The 21822-nt window shown below is 35.0% G+C and overlaps 1 pseudogene; it reads right to left on the reverse strand.

Moving 5' to 3' along the window:
- Window positions 1-266: 266 nt before the first annotated feature.
- Window positions 267-856, reverse strand: LOC149169651 (uncharacterized; annotated as a pseudogene).
- Between the last annotated feature and the right edge of the window lie 20966 nt (window positions 857-21822).

The following is a 21822-nucleotide window of genomic DNA, read 5'->3' on the forward strand; positions in this document are numbered from 1 at the left end:
GAAAGACATCGGCGTAAAGAAATGAATTCTCTCATTTCAATTCTGAAATATTTGCTCCCAGGTGAAAATATTCAGGGATGTAATTCTTTGACCGATCACAGGGGTTTTCTCAAGTAGAGACGTCAACAATACTCTCTTGGGATTTATTTTCATGAGGGTATGCGTCCTGTGAGTTGATTTTGGTAAAATGAAGTGATTGAAATACCGCTCCAGTTGCCCAATTCCCATGGTATTTCTCCATTGAAACGTTTATTCAATAGATCAACCTAAATAAGACTGTCGCTGCTCATTGCAAGTTGTTTTGGTATAGGGCCTTCAGACATATTATTGGTAAGTTAGAGGTGTGCCAAGCTTTGTAGCCTGCCTAAACTTGCTGGCAGTTTTCCATGCAGTTGATTGTGATGGAGATACAAATTTGAGAGGTGACGACAATTTGTTATGGAAGCGGGTATTGTCTCTGATAATTTATTTTCTTCTAACCATAAGCTGAAGAGCGCAGTGAGATTTCCAATATTTGATGAAATTTCTCCAGTCAAGTTGTTTTGGTTCAAGTAAATATCCTCTAACAACGGAAGCGCAAAACTAGAGGGAGGAGTGGTTCCGGTGAGAAAGTTAGAATAAAGGGACAAGTCTGAGAGATTTGTGAGTCGACCCACCTCCAGGGGAATGGGGCCATGCAGATTGATCTGGCAGGGATCCAGATATTCGAGCTGTGTGCAATTCCCGAGCTCCCTAGGAAGAAGGGAAAATAGAATGTTGGAGCTCAAATACAGTACCCTCAGTTTTCACAAGAAATGAGTTTCCCTGTGAGATCCAGGACTTTTACTGTGTGGTCTCCATGGCAGGGGACTCGCATCTAGGGCAGAGAATACATGGAGTTCAAGCCAAAGAGATGACCTAATGATGAGGGTGTTTTTGCGAACCATTTTGTTTACAAATATCCTGTATTCCATGGAGGCCCTCGAATGTGTATGGGGAGAGATTTTGCATATTTGCAGATGAAGCATGTGGCGGAATCCATTTTATATCGTTACAGACTGAAACTGGTTAATCATGTATGTAAGGTTTACCATGTTCCTTATTTATTCGTTGAACCTTGCAATGAATCCATAGTCCTGTGATTGTTGCAATGATAAAGATGCAATAAATTCATAATACAACTATGGCTAAAGTGGAAGGCATCTGGGGTAGAGACTGCATGGAATTCAAGCCAAAGAGATGGCTTAATAATGAGGGTGTTTTTGTGAGCCAATCTGTTGTGGTGTTGATCTAAAGAAGGTGTTGCTCTTTGTATCATCATAATGTGTTATCATTTCCTCCGTGAAAATTGACCACGTAACAAGTTGTTTACAAGAACAAAGCCCTTCATACCATAAAAATTGATCCGGTTCTAAATATGAAGATGCTATACATACCTTTTGTAACAATGGTACACCATGTAGATCAAAATATTGCTCCATCTGAAGTATCCAATTTACCGGATCCTTGCCATCAAACTTCTTCATCTTGCTTTTTTTTATTTTAGAAGCTCGATCTTGAAATGACTGTAACTATGTACTTTCAGATCTTTAAGTTTTGAAATTGGGACCTGTAGTAACCCTTTGTGTCCTCTTTCCAATGCCACCAGTCTGATCCAAATTGGATTCTTCAAGGAAGAGTTATGCACAATCTCCCAAGATGACCTGATTATAGACTAGTTCAATAGAGCGAACTTGTACGACGTGCCACGAGTCACTGTTTCGACCTTTGGCTCTAAAAAATATACACAAGAAATTAAAATTCGTCCTCTTTCTGTACCTTCTTACTAAATTTCAATCCGATGCTCAGAGAGAAAGTTATGATGATTTTCCCCAGGTCACATGTTTGGAATCTAATTCAGGAGTCTGCAAAAAGACCAACTTCCTCAGATCATATCTCCGCAAATATAGCGCGAAAAGCTCTGAAATTCGGACCCGAGGTTCAGCGCGATTTCTTCTCAAATGGGTTTTTTTTGCAACTTCTGAAACGTCGCAGAAAAAAAGTTATAGTGAAAATGCCACGATGACCTGTTTGGAGTAGCGAAACCCTAGAATCCAAAGCTTTGATACCAAATGTTATGAAACCAACTCAAGAAAAGATAGAAAAGATAGATCAACCCCTTAGAATTCAGCATCTTCGAGGGGGCAACCTCCTTTACATTACATAAATGAACAATTCTTGGATGATACAAATGAAAAGGCCTCATTTCTATATATAGGAATCTAAGGGGTCATAACATAATCATAGCCGACATAACAATAATAATGTAAGGGCACAATAATAACAATAGTGGGCTTCTATGGGGCACAATAGTAACAATATGGGCACTACATGGGTACATCAATATAATAAGTGGGTTGTACTAATAACAATAAGGGGTTACAGTAGTATTATAGGGTCCTAACAGCATATCACCGAATTTTCACAACCATCATTTTGCGATAATCAGAGATTTTCACATCCCGACCATCATCAAATACCAATTTAATTTGAATCGGTTTCGAATATATTTTGATTGCCTGTTGGGATCTCTACCTGCAGCGGCTTCTCTAAGGCTTCGATCAGATCAAGAGGCGTAGCAGCCAGATGAAAAGTTCTTGTTCGCAGTGGGCGTTTTCTTTACATTGGCGGCAAACCCGCAGACATCATGGTGTCATGGATACCCATCGCCCCTCCTATGTAATTTCGTAATTTTGTCGATGGCTGCAACTCTACAACCACATCCAGTGATTCTAGTTTTTCGATTCCTATTCTAAAGACCGCATTCTACAGTTCTAATTGTCCAAATGATGGTCAGTTTCGAGGTTCGGTACCGTCTAACAAAAGGAAGCACAAAATGACTGAAAGACATCGGCGTAAAGAAATGAATTCTCTCATTTCAATTCTGAAATATTTGCTCCCAGGTGAAAATATTCAGGGATGTAATTCTTTGACCGATCACAGGGGTTTTCTCAAGTAGAGACGTCAACAATACTCTCTTGGGTTTTATTTTCATGAGGGTATGTGTCCTGTGAGTTGATTTTGGTAAAATGAAGTCATTGAAATACCGCTCCAGTTGCCCAATTCCCATGGTATTTTTCCATTGAAACGTTTATTCGATAGATCAACCTAAATAAGACTGTCGTTGCTCATTGCAAGTTGTTTTGGTATAGGGCCTTCAGACATATTATTGGTAAGGTAGAGGTGTGCCAAGCTCTGTAGCCTGCCTAAACTTGTTGGCAGTTTTCCATGCAGTTGATTGTGATGGAGATACAAATTTGAGAGGTGACGACAATTTGTTATGGAAGCGGGTATTGTCTCTGATAATTTATTTTCTTCTAACCATAAGCTGAAGAGCGTAGTGAGATTTCCAATATTTGATGAAATTTCTCCAGTCAAGTTGTTTTGGTTCAAGTAAATATCCTCTAACAACGGAAGCGCAAAACTAGAGGGAGGAGTTGTTCCGGTGAGAAAGTTAGAATAAAGGGACAAGTCTGAGAGATTTGTGAGTCAACCCACCTCCAGGGGAATGGGGCCTTGCAAATTGATCTGGCAGGGATCCAGATATTCAAGCTGTGTGCAATTCCCGAGCTCCCTAGGAAGAAGGGAAAATAGAATGTTGGAGCTCAAATACAGTGCCCTCAGTTTTCACAAGAAATGAGTTTCCTTGTGAGATCCAAGACTTTTACTGTGTGGTCTCCATGGCAGGGGACTCGCATCTAGGGCAGAGAATACATGGAGTTAAAGCCAAAGAGATGACCTAATGATGAGGGTGTTTTTGCGAACCATTTTGTTTACAAATATCGTGTATTACATGGAGGCCCTCAAATGTGTATGGGGAGAGATTTTGCATATTTTCAAATGAAGCCTGTGGCGGAATCCATTTTATATCGTTACAGACTGAAACTAGTTAATCATGTATGTAAGGTTTACCATGTTCCTTATTTATTCGTTGAACCTTGCAATGAATCCATAGTCCTGTGATTGTTGCAATGATAAAGATGCAATAAATTCATAATACAACTATGGCTGAAGTGGAAGGCATCTGGGGTAGAGACTGCATGGAATTCAAGCCAAAGAGATGGCTTAATAATGAGGGTGTTTTTGTGAGCCAATCTGTTTACAAATATGCTGTTTTCCGTGGAGACCCTCGAATGTGCATAGGGAGAGACCTTGCATATTTGCAGATAAAGCATGTAGCGACATCCATTTTATATCGTTACCGAGTAAAATTGTGTTGAATTATCTGAATATGTCGGTTTAAACTATTGTGCATTTGTATTTATCATTTTCTAATTTCTATATGTGTGAATCATTTTCTAATTTCTAAATTTATGTATGATATGGCAGATTGATATCATATGACAACTTTTGTGAGTAGAGAATCATGGCGAAAATACAGTTGCCTTGATATTGTTTCCTTGAAAATCACTGAAAATGTAATTGTCTTTTCTGTAGTATTACTTTATGAAGATATATACATTATATTATTCTTTTACCTTCATTTTCGTGTTCTACCTGATAATCGTAACAATTATGTGAAAATAATGTATATTGATTAAAATCAACGTATCAACCCATGTTTTTTCGTATGATAATTTTATCCATAAATTTACATCTAAATGGGATGAGAAGGCACATCTCATTTTATAATTAAATAAACTATATAACAAATATTTTTGAAAAGTCTATAGAAGGTTTTGATGAACAGTTGGCTTTCACTAGGGTTGACAGCAGTGGAACATGCAAACATGATCTATGAAACACATGCCTTGTCTGGATTTTTTGTATCACAATGGGATATGCCAGTCTGTAACCATTAGAAAACCATTAGAAAGCAGGTAGCGAGCATTAATGTGGAGAATATTGAGTCTAATAGGTTTCTGCTAACGGACTTTGTCTTCACTACCCATAATTCCGTGCAGTGCAGCTACCATCCCAACGACATATTTACTTCTCAATGAAGTAAGCACCGCATTTTTGTTCTCAAATGCTATTTTTAATGCAAATGCATTTGTTTTGTCAACTTCCCAATATGGTAATCAGCACCTAATTTGTTTTCAAATGCCATTTTTAATGCGACAATCTGTTTGTTTGTTTGTTTTATTTTTTATTTTTATGATTATAAACATATTAATAATTTTAACCAAATTGATATTCTTTTTGGTCCAAAACGAATGGCGAGCCATTGGAGTTCAGCAGTCTCGTGGATGGGTGCACTATGCCATTCATCGTCCTGAGCCACACATCATGTTATTCAGAAGACCTTTGAATTACCAGCAAAACCAGCAGCAACAGGCTGGGGCTCAATCTCAACCTATGGGTCTGAAAGCCCAGTGAGTTTATCAACACTATCAAACCGTGTTAGTGATGCCTGTCATGAATTAACATGTATTCTTAGTCGTAGAATAGGCCTTAAGCCAGGGGCAGACCCTGCATCCAATTTTGAGCTTTTCATTCTTTGTTGGACAAGCCTTTGTTTTTAGACCTGCTTGATTTCTGTCAAGTGAAAATAAGAACCTCACAGTCAGTATATAAAAGGATGTATCATTTCCTGGGAGTTTGGACATATATTAAATAAATGCCCGATAACTGCTTTTGGTCAGTTACAATTAGATGCATATGTTATGAAACCAGCCCAAGAAAAGATAGATCAACGCCTTAGAATTCAGCCTCTTCGAGGGGGCAACCTCCTTTACATTACATAAATGAACAATTCTTGGATGATACAAATGAAAAGACCTCCTTTCTATATATAGGAATCTAAGGGGTCATAACATAATCATAGCCGACATAACAATAATAATGTAAGGGCACAATAATAACAATAGTGGGCTTCTATGGGGCACAATAGTAACAATATGGGCACTACATGGGTACATCAATATAATAAGTGGGTTGTACTAATAACAATAAGGGGTTACACTAGTATTATAGGGGCCTAACATGCCCCTCTCCTTCAAAATGTGTTGTCCTCAACGCTTGAGTAGTTCTTGATGCTTCTGTATAAAATTCTTGTCCTCCCATGTGGAATCTTCAGCGGGTAAGTTCTTCCACTTGATGAGATACTCTGAATTTGATCGATTTCGTAGCTGTCGAGTTCTTGTTTCTGTGACTGCTCCAAGTTCCAATATGATTTTTCCTTCCTCTTCAATTTCTGGCAATATTGTTTGAATTGGGATCTTTTGCAACTTTTGAATAAGTGGACATACTTCTTCGTCCTTCTTCCATTCATCCCTTGCTTCGTTTATCCAATCTGGTTGAATAATAGAAATAGCACAAAACAATGCTTCCACATCCTCATCCTTGAAGAGTCTTCCCATTGGGTAAGGTCGGCATTTTTTAAGTGCATGTAGTATTGCCAACATTTCCTTCTCATAAATAGCTTGCTTGAGATGTAGCAATAAAAATAACCAATCACCTACATCAAAACATTTTTCATTACGATGTTGATCTACATGTTGTTGCATTTGATTTTGCACTGAAGCAGCGTTATCCTTTAAAAGTTGGAGAACTTGTTGTTGATGCTCAATGTGATCTTTCACTGTTTGAACCTTTTTCTTCTTGATATGTCCTTCTATCTCTAGAGTTTGAGGAGTGGTAATTTCTTCCAATCCTTTACAAGATATGGTCGGATTCATTTCTTGATGCTCGATGTGATCTTTCACTTCTTGAACATTTTTCTTCTTGATACGTCCTCCTATCTTAATAGTCTGAGGAGTGGTAATTTCGACCAATAAATTACAAGATATGGTTGGATTCATTTCTTCTTTCTTGATGTGATCTTTCACTTCTTGCACCTTTTTCTTCTTGATATGTCATTCTATCTTGAGAGTTTGAGGAGTGGTAATTCTTGCCAATGTTTTACAAGATATGGTCTGATTCATTTCTTCTTTCTCTGGGGTGGGGTCCTGGCGTATATCTTCTTCTTTTGATGTTTCTTGATCATTTTCTTCCTCCTCTTCATATTCTATGTAAAATAATTTCTTCTCAGCACACTTATGACCTTTAGTGCATTTGCTATCACAATTGTAACAAATCCCTTTTTCTCTTTTTTCTTCCAATTGTTGTGGTGTAACCCTTGTAGGTTGTGGAAGGCTAGGAGAAACAACACTTCCATCTTTATAGTTGTGAGGGGTATGCTTCCTGGTTTCCATAATTTTTCTTTCCACTATGTCACAAAGCCCTTTTACTCTTTCCAATTGTTGTGGTGTTGATCTAAAGAAGATGTTGCTCTTTGTATCATCATAATGTGTTATCATTTCCTCCGTGAAAATTGACCACGTAACAAGTTGTTTACGAGAACAAAGCCCTTCATACCATAAAAATTGATCCGGTTCTAAATATGAAGATGCTATACATACCTTTTGTAACAATGATACACCATGTAGATCAAAATATTGCTCCATCTGAAGTATCCAATTTACCGGATCCTTGCCATCAAACTTCTTCATCTTGCTTTTTCTTGATTTTAGAAGCTCGATCTTGAAATGACTGTAACTATGTACTTTCAGAGCTTTAAGTTTTGAAATTGCGACCTGTAGTAACCCTTTGTGTCCTCTTTCCAATGCCACCAGTCTGATCCAAATTGGATTCTCCAAGGAAGATTTATGCACAATCTCCCAAGATGACCTGATTATAGACTAGTTCAGTAGAGCGAACTTGTACGACGTGCCACGAGTCAGTGTTTCGACCTTTGGCTCTAAAAAATATACACAAGAAATTACAATTCGTCCTCTTTCTGTAACTTCTTACTAAATTTCAATCTGATGCTCAGAGAGAAAGTTATGATGATTTTCCCCAGGTCACCTGTTTGGAATCTAATTCAGGAGTCTGCAAAAAGACCAACTTCCTCAGATCATATCTCCGCAAATATAGCGTGAAAAGCTCTGAAATTCGGACCCGAGGTTCAGCGCGATTTCTTCTCAAATGGGTTTTTTTTGCAACTTCTGAAACGTCGCAGAAAAAAAAAGTTATAGTGAAAATGCCACGATGACCTGTTTGGAGTAGCGAAACCCTAGAATCCAAAGCTCTGATACCAAATGTTATGAAACCAACTCAAGAAAAGATAGAAAAGATAGATCAACGCCTTAGAATTCAGCCTCTTCGAGGGGGCAACCTCCTTTACATTACATAAATGAACAATTCTTGGATGATACAAATGAAAAGACCTCCTTTCTATATATAGGAATCTAAGGGGTCATAACATAATCATAGCCGACATAACAATAATAATGTAAGGGCACAATAATAACAATAGTGGGCTTCTATGGGGCACAATAGTAACAATATGGGCACTACATGGGTACATCAATATAATAAGTGGGTTGTACTAATAACAATAAGGGGTTACACTAGTATTATAGGGGCCTAACATGCCCCTCTCCTTCAAAATGCGTTGTCCTCAACGCTTGAGTAGTTCTTGATGCTTCTGTATAAAATTCTTGTCCTCCCATGTGGAATCTTCAGCGGGTAAGTTCTTCCACTTGATGAGATACTCTAAATTTGATCGATTTCGTAGCTGTCGAGTTCTTGTTTCTGTGACTGCTCCAAGTTCCAATATGATTTTTCCTTCCTCTTCAATTTCTGGCAATATTGTTTGAATTGGGATCTTTTGCAACTTTTGAATAAGTGGACATACTTCTTCATCCTTCTTCCATTCATCCCTTGCTTCGTTTATCCAATCTGGTTGAATAATAGAAATAGCACAAAACAATGCTTCCACATCCTCATCCTTGAAGAGTCTTCCCATTGGGTAAGGTCGGCATTTTTTAAGTGCATGTAGTATTGCCAACATTTCCTTCTCATAAATAGCTTGCTTGAGATGTAGCAATAAAAATAACCAATCACCTACATCAAAACATTTTTCATTACGATGTTGATCTACATGTTGTTGCATTTGATTTTGCACTGAAGCAGCGTTATCCTTTAAAAGTTGGAGAACTTGTTGTTGATGCTCAATGTGATCTTTCACTGTTTGAACCTTTTTCTTCTTGATATGTCCTTCTATCTCTAGAGTTTGAGGAGTGGTAATTTCTTCCAATCCTTTACAAGATATGGTCGGATTCATTTCTTGATGCTCGATGTGATCTTTCACTTCTTGAACATTTTTCTTCTTGATACGTCCTCCTATCTTAATAGTCTGAGGAGTGGTAATTTCGACCAATAAATTACAAGATATGGTTGGATTCATTTCTTCTTTCTTGATGTGATCTTTCACTTCTTGCACCTTTTTCTTCTTGATATGTCCTTCTATCTTGAGAGTTTGAGGAGTGGTAATTCTTGCCAATGTTTTACAAGATATGGTCTGATTCATTTCTTCTTTCTCTGGGGTGGGGTCCTGGCGTATATCTTCTTCTTTTGATGTTTCTTGATCATTTTCTTCCTCCTCTTCATATTCTATGTAAAATAATTTCTTCTCAGCACACTTATGACCTTTAGTGCATTTGCTATCACAATTGTAACAAATCCCTTTTTCTCTTTTTTCTTCCAATTGTTGTGGTGTAACCCTTGTAGGTTGTGGAAGGCTAGGAGAAACAACACTTCCATCTTTATAGTTGTGAGGGGTATGCTTCCTGGTTTCCATAATTTTTCTTTCCACTATGTCACAAAGCCCTTTTACTCTTTCCAATTGTTGTGGTGTTGATCTAAAGAAGATGTTGCTCTTTGTATCATCATAATGTGTTATCATTTCCTCCGTGAAAATTGACCACGTAACAAGTTGTTTACGAGAACAAAGCCCTTCATACCATAAAAATTGATCCGGTTCTAAATATGAAGATGCTATACATACCTTTTGTAACAATGATACACCATGTAGATCAAAATATTGCTCCATCTGAAGTATCCAATTTACCGGATCCTTGCCATCAAACTTCTTCATCTTGCTTTTTCTTGATTTTAGAAGCTCGATCTTGAAATGACTGTAACTATGTACTTTCAGATCTTTAAGTTTTGAAATTGCGACCTGTAGTAACCCTTTGTGTCCTCTTTCCAATGCCACCAGTCTGATCCAAATTGGATTCTCCAAGGAAGAGTTATGCACAATCTCCCAAGATGACCTGATTATAGACTAGTTCAGTAGAGCGAACTTGTACGACGTGCCACGAGTCAGTGTTTCGACCTTTGGCTCTAAAAAATATACACAAGAAATTACAATTCGTCCTCTTTCTGTAACTTCTTACTAAATTTCAATCCGATGCTGAGAGAGAAAGTTATGATGATTTTCCCCAGGTCACCTGTTTGGAATGTAATTCAGGAGTCTGCAAAAAGACCAACTTCCTCAGATCATATCTCCGCAAATATAGTGCGAAAAGCTCTGAAATTCGGACCCGAGGTTCAGCGCGATTTCTTCTCAAATGGGTTTTTTTTGCAACTTCTGAAACGTCGCAGAAAAAAAAAAGTTATAGTGAAAATGCCACGATGACCTGTTTGGAGTAGCGAAACCCTAGAATCCAAAGCTCTGATACCAAATGTTATGAAACCAACTCAAGAAAAGATAGAAAAGATAGATCAACGCCTTAGAATTCAGCCTCTTCGAGGGGGCAACCTCCTTTACATTACATAAATGAACAATTCTTGGATGATACAAATGAAAAGACCTCCTTTCTATATATAGGAATCTAAGGGGTCATAACATAATCATAGCCGACATAACAATAATAATGTAAGGGCACAATAATAACAATAGTGGGCTTCTATGGGGCACAATAGTAACAATATGGGCACTACATGGGTACATCAATATAACAAGTGGGTTGTACTAATAGCAATAAGGGGTTACAGTAGTATTATAGGGTCCTAAAAGCATATCACCAAATTTTCACAACCATCATCTGCGATAATCATAGATTTTCACATCCCGACCATCATCAAATACCAATTTAATTTGAATCGGTTTCGAATATATTTGGATTGTCTGTTGGGATCTCTACCTGCAGCGGCTTCTCTAAGGCTTCGATCAGATCAAGAGGCGTAGCAGCCAGATGAAAAGTTCATGTTCGCAATGGACGTTTTCTTGACATTGGCGGCAAGCCCGCAGACATCGTGGTGTCATGGATACCCATCACCCCTCCTATGTAATTTCGTAATTTTTTTATGGCTGCAACTCTACAACCACATCCAGTCATTCTAGTTTTTCGATTCCTATTCTAAAGACCACATTCTACAGTTCTAATCGTCCAAATGATGGTCAGTTTCGAGGTTCGGTCCCGTCTAACAAAAGGAAGCACAAAATGACTGAAAGACATCGGCGTAAAGAAATGAATTCTCTCATTTCAATTCTGAAATATTTGCTCCCAGGTGAAAATATTCAGGTATGTAATTCTTTGACCGATCACAGGGGTTTTCTCCATTAGAGACGTCAACAATACTCTCTTGGGTTTTATTTTCATGAGGGTATGCGTCCTGTGAGTTGATTTTGGTAAAATGAAGTCATTGAAATACCGCTCCAGTTGCCCAATTCCCATGGTATTTCTCCATTGAAACGTTTATTCGATAGATCAACCTAAATAAGACTGTCGCTGCTCATTGCAAGTTGTTTTGGTATAGGGCCTTCAGACATATTATTGGTAAGGTAGAGGTGTGCCAAACTCTGTAGCCTGCCTAAACTTGCTGGCAGTTTTCCATGCAGTTGATTGTGATGGAGATACAAATTTGAGAGGTGACGACAATTTGTTATGGAAGCGGGTATTGTCTCTGATAATTTATTTTCTTCTAACCATAAGCTGAAGAGCGTAGTGAGATTTCCAATATTTGATGAAATTTCTCCAGTCAATTTGTTTTGGTTCAAGTAAATATCCTCTAACAACGGAAGCGCAAAACTAGAGGGAGGAGTGGTTCCGGTGAGAAAGTTAGAATAAAGGGACAAGTCTGAGATATTTGTGAGTCGACCCACCTCCAGGGGAATGGGGCCATGCAAATTGATCTGGCAGGGATCCAGATATTCGAGCTGTGTGCAATTCCCGAGCTCCCTAGGAAGAAGGGAAAATAGAATGTTGGAGCTCAAATACAGTGCCCTCAGTTTTCATAAGAAATGAGTTTCCCTGTGAGATCCAAGACTCTTACTATGTGGTCTCCATGGCAGGGGACTCGCATCTAGGGCAGAGAATACATGGAGTTCAAGCCAAAGATATGACCTAATGATGAGGGTGTTTTTGCGAACCATTTTGTTTACAAATATCCTGTATTCTATGGAGGCCCTCGAATGTGTATGGGGAGAGATTTTGCATATTTGCAGATGAAGCATGTGGCGGAATCCATTTTATATCGTTACAAACTATGGTTAATCATGTATGTAAGGTTTATCATGTTCCTTATTTATTCGTTGAACCTTGCAATGAATCCATAGTCCTGTGATTGTTGCAATGATAAAGATGCAATAAATTCATAATACAACTATGGCTGAAGTGGAAGGCATTTGGGGCAGAGACTGCATGGAATTCAAGCCAAAGAGATGGCTTAATAATGAGGGTGTTTTTGTGAGCCAATCTGTTTACAAATATCCTATTTTCCGTGGAGACCCTCGAATGTGCATAGGGAGAGACCTTGCATATTTGCAGATAAAGCATGTAGCAACATCCATTTTATATCGTTACTGAGTAAAATTGTGTTGAATTATCTGAATATGTCGGTTTAAACTGCTGTGCATTTGTATTTATCATTTTCTAATTTCTATATGTATGAATCATTTTCTAATTTCTAAATTTATGTATGGTATGGCAGATTGATATCATATGACAACTTTTGTGAGTAGAGAATCATGGCGAAAATACAGTTGCCTTGATATTGTTTCCTAGAAAATCACTGAAAATGTAATTGTCTTGTCTATAGTATTACTTTATGAAGGTATATACATTATATTGTTCTTTTACCTTCATTTTCGTGTTCTACCTGATAATCGTAACAATTATGTGAAAATAATGTATATTGATTAAAATCAACGTATCAACCCATGTTTTTTCGTATGATAATTTTATCCATAAATTTACATCTAAATGGGATGAGAAGGCACATATCAGTTTATAATTAAATAAACTATATAACAAATATTTTTGAAAAGTCTTTAGAAGGTTTTGATGAACAGTTGGCTTTCACTAGGGTTGACAGTAGCGGAACATGCAAACATGATCTATGAAACACATGCCTTGTTCGGATTTTTCGTATCACATTGTGATATGCCAATCTGTAACCATTAGAAAACCATTAGAAAGCAGGTAGCGAGCATTAATGTGGAGAATATTGAGTCTAATAGGTTTCTGCTAACGGACTTTGTCTTCACTGCCCATAATTCCGTGCAGTGCAGCTACCATCCCAACGACATATACATAGTTATAGTCATATACATAGTTACTATATCCCTGCATATACATAGTTACCATAGTTACCATCCCATCCCAACGGAATATCTACATAGTTACATTCATATACATGGTTCCATTCATATTTATAGTCAGGTTCCATTCATATACATAGTTACCATATCCTTACATCCCCAATACTAAGGAGGCACCATCGATGGACGAATATTAATGTTGCATCCTTTTATTTATCTTATTTAATGAGAAGCTAACATCTTTATTTGTTGTATTTAATGAGAAGCTTGCATCTGAAAAAACCATAGAGCTTTGGATTCTACATGCTGTCATTCAGATTTCTGTAGGAAGTTGAGTTTCTGAACCTCTAGTCAAGGAAACCTTGGAATCCATTCTACAGGTTTAGGTTTGTATTAATACACAAACATGTTAAAATTGAATTGAAAATTTTAAGAATTGATAATTACTATTTTGAGATTTTAGAAGTCTCTTAACTTATTTAAATGATCCAATCAAACAATGTTTTACTATTGCAACCTGATCATTTACACCAAGTTCAAATAATTTAATTACTGTTTAGACGACCCTCTGATATAAAGATCACACTAATGACACAAAACATTTGTTGGAGGCTCAAATTGTCTCAAGTTGGTTAATCTGCGTAATGTTACCATTAAACCTGTCTATTCTAAACAAATCTTCGCGTCAGCAAACTATAGCAAAGTGGTGGGAGCAAAGGAAAAATTTAAATTTTAAAGTTAACTGGTGCGCATGTTAGGAGGACGATCAAACCATAAGTGTCTCAAACATATATCCAACGGTTTGAGCGACCCCTACCCCACTGCAGTTTAATGGGAGGGGGATCTCTCGTTCAAGTGTTTGGTTTTGAATCAATATTTTACAAATTGTTTCTGACTTTTCCGACTGTAGTTGAGACTACAAAGCCAAAGAAAAGTTTCGAGGAGAGGTTAAGCTTTTCGTTTATTTATTTAGTTTTCCAGACATTATATATATGTGTGTGTGTGTGTGTGTGTGTGTGGAGGGGATGAGAAGACACATCAACATATAATTTTAAAATATATATAACAAATAATAAACATTATCCATATATTATGTAAATAGTCAAAAGCAAAAAAATGTAAATAATATGTAAAGTCATTTATTATGTCATTGCTGGCCCATTGACATTTATTATCTGGTTGTACCTATTAGTTTGTTTGTATTGCGGAAAATTTCTAATTTTTTATAGTGAACATTAGCCCTTTGCTTGAAATTTTTGGGTGATGTCAGCCTGTCGCCCTTCAACGATATTGGAGAACTTTTGAGACTATTGCCCTTCAACGATATTGGAGAAATTTCGAGACTAATGCTACCAATATTCTGAGTTTCTAGCAGTGAGATTTTCTAATATACATTCCTTCTCAAGTTTATACCTAAACGAAAATGTTTGAGCCACAGTTGTAACAGTACGTTTAAAAGAATTCAAATTAAGAATAAGTGCATCCCTCTCCATGTCAGTGTTTCGGGTGTCTTTGGACTCAAACGAAACCTGTAGTCGAGGTCGGGCCCGACTTTTTGGTCGGGAAGTCAACTTCTATGTGGACAAGAATCATAAGGAAAAGGTCGACCTCCGACCAGTGATCAAATTTGAAAGTCTCTTTTTAATTTCATTTGGAAGCGTATATATTCATTTAACCCTTCAAAGATAAAAGGTTATAAAAAAAATTCACTTTTATTGAAAAGTATATATTAAAATAGTGTCATTCCAAATCTTTAAAATTTAAAGAGTAGCTTCAATAAAACATTATAAAATTTCAATATAACTAGTAAAAAAACAAAAAACAATCTCAAATTCCATTAAAAAAAAGGTAAACGTATGTTTCTTCTATTCATTCGATGATCTTCAAAAGTAATTGGACTTACATAATTGAAAATATAAATATATTTTCCCAATGGAAATGGATTTCTAGTTTTCATTTATTTCCATACATCATAAGTAACATTCCAATCTACCTCATTTAGAGCATGATGTGCAGTCAGAGATAGAAACATTAACATATCTAGTGTCTCCAATGAAAGTCTTTATCTATCATCATTTTTTATCCTGTTTAATTTTCAGAAGCCTCTTTCACACACTGATGTGGTTGTTGGGATAACAAGAATAGCTTGTCATAATTGCATCAAATATGGAAAGTCTTCAAACCATTCATGTTCATATACACATAGGTCTCATGCCATACATATGTTTTTTATGGTATGATTTACATATAGCACAAATAAATTCATTCATTTCACCCAAACATCTAGCAGTTTCCACAATAGATGATTCCCCAATAAAACATTTTCCCAAAAGAATACAATCATATAGTAACCCCGAATATTTTCATCTTTGGAAAACTTTCGAACCTCAATGGATGTAAATGTACCATACCTGTGCTATCTGCAAATTCAAGGGTTCCTCTTTATGCTTTAACTAAAAAATATGACATATGCACTACAACTACACCTAAAATACTTTCCAAAGATCATTTACAAAGCATGCTAATAGAAACATCTAAAGTAGTTTCAATATATGTAATATCAACATGATCCTCTTTGCAAGTATATGGATGCAAATTTGCACTTGAAATATTGTTGCAACTCATACATTTTTTTCTCCCCTAACGCCCAATCCTAACAAATAATGCATGAGTTTAACAAGTCTTTCCATGACTTATCCTCTTGAGAGCCGCCTAATTTGATGAATTTGTAAGACCACTAACTTAGTGATTTGAAATGTATACATTAGCTCTCTCAATTTTCCATGTCCTTTAGTTGATTTTCCAAGCCATGAATAAACTTTGTTTCAAATTTGTTAATATATTGCAACTCTAGAAAATGAGATGAAACCTCATTGATTGTCAATGCTTCCCTGTGAAATATGCAATGGATAACTAATCAATCAGGAGCATACGAAGCTTAGGAGATAAACCTTCATGAATACCCCTCATGGAAGATGCACCATCTAAACCAAAACCAACAAACTTAATTAAATATAAATCCATTTATGTTAAAAGAGTTCTCACTAGATCATACATATATTGATCTATTCCATCCTTTATTTGAAGTAAACATATAAACTTTGTTAAACATTGACCTCTTCCTCCATTATCAAATATGTAATATAAACAATGAATTGGTGTTCCATAATTTGATCAGTGCTTTCATCAACTGAAATTGTGTAAAATGACCTATGCAAAATCTTCTCTTTTAGATTGTTCCAATACACCTCTTTAGCAACTTGAAGAAAATATTTTCTTGGTGTTGTATTTGTGTATGCAAAAAATTCATCTGTTAGAAGCAGGCGTGGAGTGAATTTATACCAATTCAAGTCACATATTGATTTATACATTTCTAAAGATAAATCATGTATAGCAACAAAATACATGTTTTCAATCATTGATATAATTTTCTCCTTCCCAGCATTTACCATTAGTTCTACATGTTTAGTGATTGGAATATTGCTTCAATCGCTTTTTCCCTCCAAAAGTTGTAAAACAAAAATTAAGCTTTTGATTTTGCATGGCCACTTATACCACTAACTTGAAGAGTGGTAGTTCCCTCTTTTGAAAACGCAGTCTCACTTTTAAATTTAACACGTCAAGAACATTTTATCCTTTCATTACCATTAGATGTTTTAAAACATAAGCCCATGGAAACCTTGTATTCCATTTAGATTTGAATATTATTCTGTGTTTCTTTGATGGGTTTTATATTTCAACATGCTCTACACTATTTGATTCATCATATTCATGTAGATGAGCATCAACTTCATTTTGAATATTACATGGTTGATTAAAATGTTGTGTAAGACCAAATGATTGAACAATTGACAATTGCATTTAATCCTTCTTAGGACGATCAATATGAGACATTTTTCAAGATTTACACTATTAAATAAAAAAATAGAATAAGTAAATACATAAATTAAAAATCCCTTAGCAAGGTTGAGATAAAAAAAATTCAACCTTAGCAAGATGCCATAGGATTTGACTATAGATTTCTTGATATGTTATTCATTGATTTGTTGAATTATGTTTTGTAACATTCAAGGAAACTTGTAGCTTTATGATAGAGAACAAACACTTCATGAAAAATGGTACTTGGACAAGAAATATGTATGGATTTAAGGAACGAAGCAAAATAAGCAAGAGTTTGAATGAGAGCGTTATAGTTGTGGAGTCCAATACCCTCGATATAAGATATATATTATTTTCATAGTTGGTAGGTTCATATAATTATGACAATAAAAATTTTCACCATTAACAATGTACAAAACAACTCCACCACCCATACCTGGAATGGAAGGATGAAAAGAAGTTGCATTCAGGGTATCTGGCCACAATGTTGATTTCCTCGGGCGTGGATTCTATGGTGCCCAGGATACATTGTGTGACCACAAAGGTTGTCATTACTTCAAGGAGTGTTGCATTAAAGAATCCATAGAACAAAAAACCAAATGTTAATGAAGATATGAGGAGGATAATGAAAAATACCTTATAGTTTTGCATCAAACGATAACTTCCTTCCGTGGATGATGGGTTGCAATTCAAATGAAAATGGAAAAAATGGATGCAGGGAAAGCGCACTCAAGGATAATCACAAAGGAGCGAGAGCACATGCATAGTTGTTGATTGGTTATTCAATGTGATCTGCCACCCTGTGCTAGGTGTAATAGTACCATGACTATTGCATGTCTTATTTTTGCAAGTTGCATCATGTTGGCGTAAGTTGGGGGCCTCAGGGAAACATCCCCAAATCATGACATCACTATTAAATTGTATGAGGTCATTTGGACTTTGACTGGTCTCTTCTACCAAACTATCACTAGTCAGAGTGATTTATGCACTAGTATAGACTCGAAATTATCGTAAACTTAAAAAAGTATTGACAGGTTATTAAAAATATTTCCCTTCTTTTGAAATTTAAAAATTTAATCTAACCTTTGTAATTGACGAGTGATTTTGATATTTTAAATTTTTTTCGAAGTGTAATTTTTTTTAGCCCTTCTAGGAAGGGCCAAGAGCCTAAGGAAGGGCTAGGAAGGGTTCAATTTTGAACGTTGCCTCAACCCATCTTGGCAAAGGTTGACGTTCGAGCGATCTTGAAATTGCAGTTGGTGTTTAAGTTAGTTATTTCCCACTTTTTTAATTTATCAACCATATTCACATTATATTTTTCTTTAAAGGAGAGATAACAAGTTCATATCTTTTAAAAGTTTTGATAGTAATTTGTTTAAGTGTTAAATGCATTGTGAGGTCGAGTTTTGATGCTTTGAGTGCAATGTCGTAAGAGTAAATAAGTAGTAACTAACCACAAGTAAATTGGAAATCAGCCCATCTTTTCATTTCCACAAATCCCGTGAGCAAGGTGCCAACCCCGATTCCATATGGTTTGCTTTTAAATAATCTCTCGACCCCGATTCTATGTTTTTCCATGTTTTTTCCGTAGAGGTTACGATGAATGGGTTAAAATATCATTCATGTTATTTATTTTAACTTTTTACTTATTAAAAAATTGTCATGCTAGTGTTTATAGTTTATAAGTTAATATTGGTAGGAATTTCATATAAAAAGATTCAAAAGATTTTAGTAGGGGGACTTTTATCTTTTGAATTTTATTATAATGTTTTAAACATAGATTTTGTTGTGTTGATTTAGCTATATAATTTATAAAATGAAACGTATATTTTTAATCATTAAGCTCATTAAAAACTAGATCTATTTATATTATTCATGATAATTCATAAAATAACTAATCATCAATACACCCATACTCTGAGAAAGAAGTAATAGAGATGACATCTTACTCAATATAAAGATAAAAACATAAACTCTATGTGGTTAATCTTACACAAATGACCTGTAAAGAGAAAACACATACTCTTAATCATTAAGCCCACTAAAACTAGACCCAATTATACAATTCATTATAATGTTTGTGAAAGAAATAGTTTGCAGGAAATAGACCTTTCAAGTTTCCAATATCTATAGGAGTTATTGGGATCAATTTCAATGCTTCGATCTTTAAAAGTATTGAGAATGGAAGTGTCAAAAAACAATCATGATTCCCAAAAGAAGTTAAACAAGGATAAGCAAAGGAAACTCTAATCACCTTGAGAGCAAGGGGTAAACGAATGTAAGCTTTTGATCAAGTGAGAAAGTTCAATATCGAAAAAACAACATATTTTTGATGAAATATTTGTTATTGAAAATTGAAAGAGCATCTTTGAAGATGGAGAGACAATCTATGTTGGAACGGTTATAGAATAGGTAAGTTTGGCATAATCTAAGTGATTTCTCTTATCTTCTAGCTTTGAATGACATTTTCTTTATTAATTTTTATATTCAGTGATCTTCTATATGTCACGATTCTTCTCAAGTTTATGCCTTACAGCATTTCCTTTGCAACATTTGGTGCAATTGCTAGTAAATATAATTCTGGGGACAATATTTTTATGAAAAATACAATAATAGTTTATAATTTAGATATATCAATAATTTATTAGTAAAATAAAGATATTATATGGATTTGGGCATTTACTCAAACATATTCCTTGAAATTGGACCTAAATAGATGAGAGAATAAATTATATTCCCAACTACTCAACCCCTCTCTATATATATATATCATATTCAATAAAAATTAAAATCCCATAAAAAATACAATATTCTTTGTCTATAAACAATTGAAGCATATTCAATAAAAATTAAAATCCTATTCAATAAAAATTAAAATCCCATAAAAAATGACAATATTCTTTGTCTATAAACAATTGAAGCATATTCAATAAAAATTAAAATCCCATAAAAAAAAATGACAATATTCATTGTCTATAAGCAGTTGAAGCAAACATGACTTTTAAATTGGTTAAGATGGTTAAATGCAACCCAACCTCCAACTGTACTCCCAGCCTCCATATGTATACCATATTCAATAAAAACTAAAATCTCAAAAAAAATGACATTAGTCAATTTCATCACGGGTTAGACAAGCAATTATGACTTTTAAATTGGGTAAGATGGTTAAATGTGACTTAAACATTGGAAATCAAATCTTTATAAATTTCGACTATTTCATAGAAATTTCTCTCTTAAACGATATGCACTATATGGTTTGCCTAATGGCTGTTTGAAGCTCGTTACTCTATGTGTAATGTAGGCTTATCACAAGTTTATCAAAACAAGAAGTTGTTGTGGGGTGGGGGAGTTAATATGCAAACCATATATTATATATGGTTTGTCTAATGTTTTTTCAAAGCTTCTTATTCTGTATGTAATGTATTTTTATCTAAGTTTATCAAAACAAGAGGTTGTTATAAAGTTTATGATTATTGTAGTTTTTAATTTTATATCATAAAAATGATAATAAATGATTAGAGTTTTTAGTCATTTATTGGAAGCTTCACGTAAAATTTTGATGGTTTAGTTTGATTTGAGAATTGAATAAAAATTTTAGGGACATTGCTATATTATCCATGAAATTTGGATTAAGGTGAAATTTTGATTATGCTTAAATCTTTTGTCAATTTTTTAATAATTTAGCAAGAAGGTCTATTTGTTATAAGATTGGTTTACTCAAATAATTCCTAATGCCATGGGAAAATACATCAATTATAATTTGTAAAACAACATATTTTAATGTTTCGCTTTCACTAATTTGTTTAGTCTCTTCTAAAATTATTTTGATCCTTACAAATTGATTAACTAGATTTTTATCATTAAACAAGAGAATCCTCTCAAATATTAATGCAGATAAATCAATTGGATTTCCATAAAACACATAGCAATCATGGTGCATAAGTTAACCTTTAATCATTGTAGAAAATATTTTTAGCAATCAAATCTTATTATTAGGAAAACACTATTATAATATTTAAATCTTGGGACAAGAGGTTTCTTTTGACCTTTTTGGGCATTCACTTTGTGCTTGTTTGCGGGGTGTGCAAGTCTATAGTGCAGATATGCTTGGTTTGCCACCATTTGAGTCATTTTTAAATTGTTTTGCTTATGGAGTAGGTATGAGCCTAAACATCTACTTAAGTGAATGGTTATAATTCAAATATGGGGACAAGAGCTTCAATTTCCACGGGATTGGTTGTGTGGTAAACTGTTAGGTTCATGAGTTTATAGTGTGGATGGACTTGTTTTGGCACATTTGAGTCACTTTTAAAGTGATTCATTGATGGAGTTAGTTATGAGCTTTTATTGTGAAACATCTTCTACTTAGGTGAATGGTTATGCGTTCAAATCTCGAAACAAGAACTCGGCTTACCTAGGCATAAATTTATATCATTAAAAAGTATACTTACCCAAAAAATTACTATTCTTCTTTCTTTCTTTTTATTAATAATATTGAATATAAAATTATTCTATATCATATATATTTATTCCATTATTCAAATATAGCACATGTTAATTACCTAAACATTACATATACATTATATTTCTTACTTCAATATATTCACAAGTAT

Source organism: Pinus tabuliformis, chromosome 4_2, assembly GCF_031772625.1.
Source record: "Pinus tabuliformis cultivar Carrire ecotype Pingquan chromosome 4_2, CPIR1, whole genome shotgun sequence".
NCBI lineage: Eukaryota > Viridiplantae > Streptophyta > Pinopsida > Pinales > Pinaceae > Pinus > Pinus tabuliformis.